Source organism: Lactuca virosa, chromosome 6 (assembly GCF_052849685.1).
Source record: "Lactuca virosa cultivar CGN04683 chromosome 6, Lactuca_virosa_CGN04683_v6, whole genome shotgun sequence".
Taxonomy (NCBI): Eukaryota; Viridiplantae; Streptophyta; class Magnoliopsida; order Asterales; family Asteraceae; genus Lactuca; species Lactuca virosa.
The window spans coordinates 3,668,963-3,675,312 of NC_136431.1; positions in this window are offsets into that span (position 1 = coordinate 3,668,963).

The window sequence follows — 6,350 nt, forward strand, 5'->3', positions numbered from 1 at the left end:
TTATCATTGGGTCTGTAGAAGAGGTAACCAAAGGATTTTTGTGGGTAGCCGATGAAAATACACCTCTCACTTCGAGGTTAGAGCTTATCGTGAGTCTCGCGCCTCACGAAAGCCTCGCAACCCCAAATCTTGATGTGATCTAGATTGGGAACTTTTCCAGTCCACATCTCGTGAGGTGTTTTGGCAACCTTCTTTGTAGGGACTAAATTAAGGATATGGGTGGCAGTCTTTAAGGAATACCCCCAAAATGAGATTGGTAGCGAAGCTCGACTCATCATGGAACGAACCATGTCCAGCAAGGTCCGATTACGCCTCTCAACCACACCATTCAACTGCGGTGTCCTGGGAGGTGTCAATTGTGAGACAATCCTACATTCCTTAAGATAGTCAAGGAACTCTGTACTAAGATACTCACCACCTCGATCGGATCGAAGCATCTTAATGTTCCTGCCCAGCTGATTCTCCACTTCCTGTTTAAATTCTTTGAAATTTTCAAAGGTTTCTGACTTATGCTTGATTAAGTAGACATATCCATATCTATTATAATCATCAGTAAAAGTCACATAGAAGCGGTTAGCATCCCTTGTGGCGGTTCTGAAGGGTCCACACACATCAGTATGTATGAGATCCAACAAACCCTCACCCCTAGCATAAGTACCAGTGAAGGGTGACTTTGTCATTTTCCCAAGCAAACAAGATTCACAACTATCATCCGACTTTAGGTCAAATGACTCCAAGACTCCAGCCTTTTGGAGTTGGCCAATGCGTTTCTTGCTTACATGTCCAAGACGACAATGCCATAATGATGCTTTATCCAAGCTAGTGGAAGAATCAATACACAACACATTATTTCCTAGGTTATCTACAACCGACACAGTTTCATATACACCATCACAAGGTAACGCTTTAAAATAAAGAACATTATTAAAGAAAGCATTAATACCACCACATTCATTATCAAACAAAAAGGTAAAACCTTGTTTGTACAAACCATGAAAGGAAATAATATTTCTTGCCATTTCAGACGAGTAAAAACATTTATTCAAATCTAATGGTAACCCACTACTTAGCAACAAAGAATAAACTCCAATCTTGGTGACAGGTGAAGCTTTCCTATTCCCCATGATTAAGTTTATCTTCCCATGCTCCACATTTTCACTTCTTCTTAGTCCCTGCAAATCAGAACATATGTGAATACCACAACCTGTATCAAGGACCCAAGAATTAGAATAGGGTGAGTTATTAGACAATATAGTGTAAATACGTGCATGGTTGGGTTTCACTTTCCCATCCTTAACATCTTGCAGGTACTTTGGGCAATTTCGCTTCCAGTGCGACTTTTCATGGCAATAGAAGCATTCAGCCTCTTTAGGGTTGGCAGAAGGAGTGACAGAACCTCTTTTGGTTCCACTCTAAGAGGATCCATCAAGGGACTTTCCCTTGGTACCCTTCGAAGGGCTCTTCCTCTTCTTCCCTTTACCTTGCCCGATTGCCAAGACAGGGGCCGCGGTAGGAGTAAGAGTGGTAACAACTGATTTACCTTTAAGACCACTTTCCGCGGTCTTCAAAAGTCCTTGAAGTTTGCTGAGTGTAACTTCCTCCTTGTTCATGTGATATGTCATCCGAAATTAATTATAACACGAAGGTAAGGAGTGCAAAATGATGTCAATTGCCAACTCCTCGGGGAAGTTCACATTCAATTTCAGCAACCGGTCCACATACCTTTGCATTTTCTGCATGTGGCTCGTGATGGGTTCACCATCCTTCATCCGTGTTGTTATCATGGAGGAGATGATGTCATACCTCTCTTGACGAGCACTTTGATGGTAGCGGTACATCAAGTCCTGGTGCATCTCAAAAGGGTAATAGTCCTCATAGGACTTTTGGAACTCGACTGTCATCGTGGCCAACATGATACATGCCACTTTGGTGGCATCTCTCTCATGACTCCGGTATTCAGTGATCTCCTCAGGAATAGCATATGACTCATCAAGTTCCTTAAGCTCCTTGTCGAGGACATATTCCTTGTCCTCGTAACGAGTGACCATCCTGATGTACCGGATCCAATCCATAAAGTTGGAACCATCGAAGATGACTCTCCCATAAAGGTTCATGAGAGAGAAGGAGCCGGTAGGGTTTGAGCCAGAAGCAGCATTGTTGGAAGACATCTGAAACGAAAGAAGGACAAGTTTGGATTAGATATAATGATAGTCCTTAATAAGACACCCAAATGTAATCTTAAGGCTAGGACCCAACACAATATTTTATAACTTATAAGAGGGATGCCGTAATCCAAGCTATAAAATATTTGAAGGTAGGTGAATGACGATTCACCAATTTCTACCATGAAAAACGAAATAAATTATTAGGTTTTAATTGGTTTTGAAACTCCTAGATTCTTTTAATATTCATTGAACTTTTCAATGGCATGTTTCAATCTCGAATGTGCCCTTCAAGTTTTGTGACTGGGATGTCGAGGATCACAGAACAAGGTGTGAATTAACCATGCAAATTACTTGGTACTCTTAATGTTTATCACCTAATCGATGTACCGGTTAACCACACACGCTCCACCGATCTATGATAAACCTTAAGCCACCCTTTGCCTACCTTGTTAAGTCCATGCTAGTGTGCCGGTTAACCACACACGCTCCACTAATGACTTAAGCAAAGTGCAAAGTGTAATTTCATGGTTTAGCACCATATTCACATTTTTCCTAAAGTAACTAAGATTGGGAATTTATAAAAACATTTAGTTACTTTATAACCATCATACTTTTAATGATAATTTAAAGTCATTGTCCTACCCATTCAGCTAACGACCCTCCACCAGTCAAGGAAGCGGTGGGTGAGAGTGGACACCCATTAAGCTGCCATTTTATAGGCAACAACCTTATACCCCCTTATAGACCGGCTTCGTGAATGAGGCCTACTAACGGTAAAACGACTTGATCTTATACATATATATATTATTAAATTATAATATTATAAAGTATAAGGGTTGAATTTTAACTTTTAAAATTCTAGGGGTTGGAACTAAAGTTTTCTAAAGTGACTTTACATGTTCCAAAACTTGAGGGCAAGTTTTGTAACTTTCAAAACTTTTCATCTTTCATAACTTATGAGTTAATGGTTTATTAAAATGAGAGGCTCTTCATTTTATGTAACCTATGTGTTCATTAATGGACTTTAAAAGGAAGACTTTTGGTAATCCATAACTTGAGGACAAATTATGGATTCCATTAAAACACATCAAGATCAAGAATTAAACTAACAAACTATTTGCAAATAATTCCTATGATCTTCTAAACTCATAAGTGTATGAACATTCATATCAATAATTTCAAGAATCATAAATAACACATACAAAACTTGAAATTTTGATAATAGCCATTGTAAATGGATTAGCGTAACCATTACACCATCTAAAACAAGTTTTATAAGACCAAAACAGTTTAGGGTAATGTTTCTAGTCCATTTCCAGCAGCAAAACTCAAAAATCTGCATTCAGGGCCTTCTACTCGTCGAGTGCACGAACCTACTCGACGGAGAGGATGAAATAACACATGGACTCGTCGAGTCCCCCCATGGACTCGGCGAGTTCACACAGCTGAATGTAGAAATCTTGAGTTTTTTCAACAATTTGCATCAAGTATCAAAAAAACAAGCCTAGGCTCTGATACCACTGAAGGGTTTTGAGCATTCTAATACTCCTAAGGTGTACATGCAACCCTAGAAACCTTGGATCTATGTTTTACTAAGATACATGCAAATTTGATTTTCCAAGGTTCTTAACCTAACTAGCATGGCATGGGGAACTTTGAAACATAAAAGCTAGTAGAAGAACATACTTTTCTTGTTGCTTGGATTCCTTGAGAACCTTGTGAGCCTAGCACCTCAAGTGTGATACCTCAAATGTTTCACACAACACCACAACTCTTGGAATAACTTTGAGAGAAGTCCACACTCACTCAAAATCGGCTAGCCCTCTTGTTCTACACATAGTGCCGATTTTGGTAGCCCATGGGGTCCTTTTATTGTTGTGTCACAAGTAGGATTACAGCATGTAAACCCTAATTGACATGGCTTTTCATATTCCATGATCCATGGGTTTATAACCTCCATGGACTATCCATGGAGCACCTTATGGGTTTTAGCCCAACTTAATAAACCATGGATCATTAGCCCACTATATAAGAATGAATGATTTACACAATCAACCACATATATTTAATTAGTCTCCTTTTGATCATCAAATTATTTCTAAATTAATTCTTGATCAATATTAATTAAATAATATTATTAATATATTAGAACTTATAATATATTAATAAACCATAAGTGTCCTTTCTCTCATTTAGTCTATCCAAGTGTTGCAATGTCATGCAACCCAAATGGACCATGCCAACCGGGTCAAGTACATTCCATACATAGTTATGAACTTAGACACCTAATCCAACAGAAGCGTCCTCAACCATATACTTGGATTCTATAGCATCCCAAAGATCTTTTATACATTCATAGTTTTGATAGATGTCAAAAAGGGAGTAGGCCATATTGTTCAAGATGTGTTAACGACATATATAGTAGTCGTTTTTCTATTTGCTTATATGACTTGTGATCTCCAAAATTTCGTCTTCCTGGAATTTTGATGCATGGGTACTTAGAACATAAACAACTTTCAGAGTAGTGATGAGAAAATGAATATGTTGCTTCCAACAATGAAAATAATTTCCTTCAAACTCTTCAAGTTTGCCAAATTTGGAACTCATGTATTATATTGATTATGCAGCCATTGATGTTCCTTTAAGACAATTACAAGTTTTGAATGTTAGAAAAATAGGATCAGAATATCAAAGTAATTTGAATATTTTCAAGGATCATGTATCAAAAAACATTCCAAAATCTTTAATTTCAACCTTATTACTTAAGGTATCACGAAATCATATGTAGGATACTCCAAGAAAATATAATCAAGATTTCAGGAAAAATACAAGATCAAACACAAAATACCTTTCTTTCACTCTAGGTTCTTTGAGACATAATTTCTACAAAGTAACTTTTTCTAAAGAAAAATAAGTATAAATATGCAAGAACCAAAAATCAAAGATTTATACACTAACTAATACTTATTTTCGGTTAAGTTTTATACGGAAAATCACATATGTTCCCAACTGTTGGCATGGTTGGTATTTGGTGAGAAATCAACTAACAACTATATATTTTACATATGGATTTAGTTTTGGGTCGGGAGTTCCCCCGTACCCTAGAAGGGAAACCCTCTTGACCCCGCCTTTTGACCGACTACTGGGACCACCACCAAGGGCTTTACCCTTAGACTCAGCCAAGACGCTACCCCTAGACCCTCATGTTCCCAAATGTGCTTTAGTTTATCCAAGTGTGCACTCTGCACCTCAAAACTATAACTTAAGATAAACTCAACTTGTCTCGAGTCAATCCTGATTATACTAAATGGCTTGATAATGCTAAAATCACCAATATTCCTCCGCTTTTGATGTATTTCTTGACTAGCTTCAAGTAACAAACATAAAAATTATGGGGAAAATGACTTATGAATGTAATTAACGTTTCGATTTGTTCATATCTGGATAACTATTTTTTTTGTACACGTCTAGGTAACGAACTTTTTGGAAGTGTTCACATATGACCATTATGACCGGTTGTAGCAGGTTACATCCGGTCATAATGGTCATATGTAAACACTTCCAAAAAGTTCGTTACCTAGATGTGTACAAAAAAATAGTTACCCAAATGTGAACAAACCGAAAAGGTAAGAGTAAATTACACGAATGGTCCTTGTGGTTTGGGGTAATTTGCGCGTTTGATCCCTAACTTATCTTTTTAACTTGGATGGTCTCTACTGTTTATTTTTGTTGCAAGCTGTCTTACCTAAAAATACTATTATGCCCTTATTAATTTATTTTTAATTAATTTTTTTATTTATTGTATTTATTTTTTATATATTTAAAAAAATTAATAGACCCCACATATTTATATCTCCTCACCCTAAACCTAAAAGCATTTTTTTGAGTAATTTAATTTGGGTTCCACCAGTCACCATCTCATATCTCATCCTCCTCAACTTCTATTTCATTTTCATCTTTAGTGACATCGACGTCTTCGTCATCCCTTTTTTTCAGTCCTTCAACTCCGACGAACCAACCCAATAACCCACTGTCTCTTCATCGAATTTTCCACCACCACAACTAAATGCATCATAATACTTGTAGGAAAAAAATTGGAGAACCAGATCAATTGAAAACCATAACTTGAAATGCAAATCAAAACCTGAAACTCTATTAACAACATTCTAAGCTATAACTCATTAA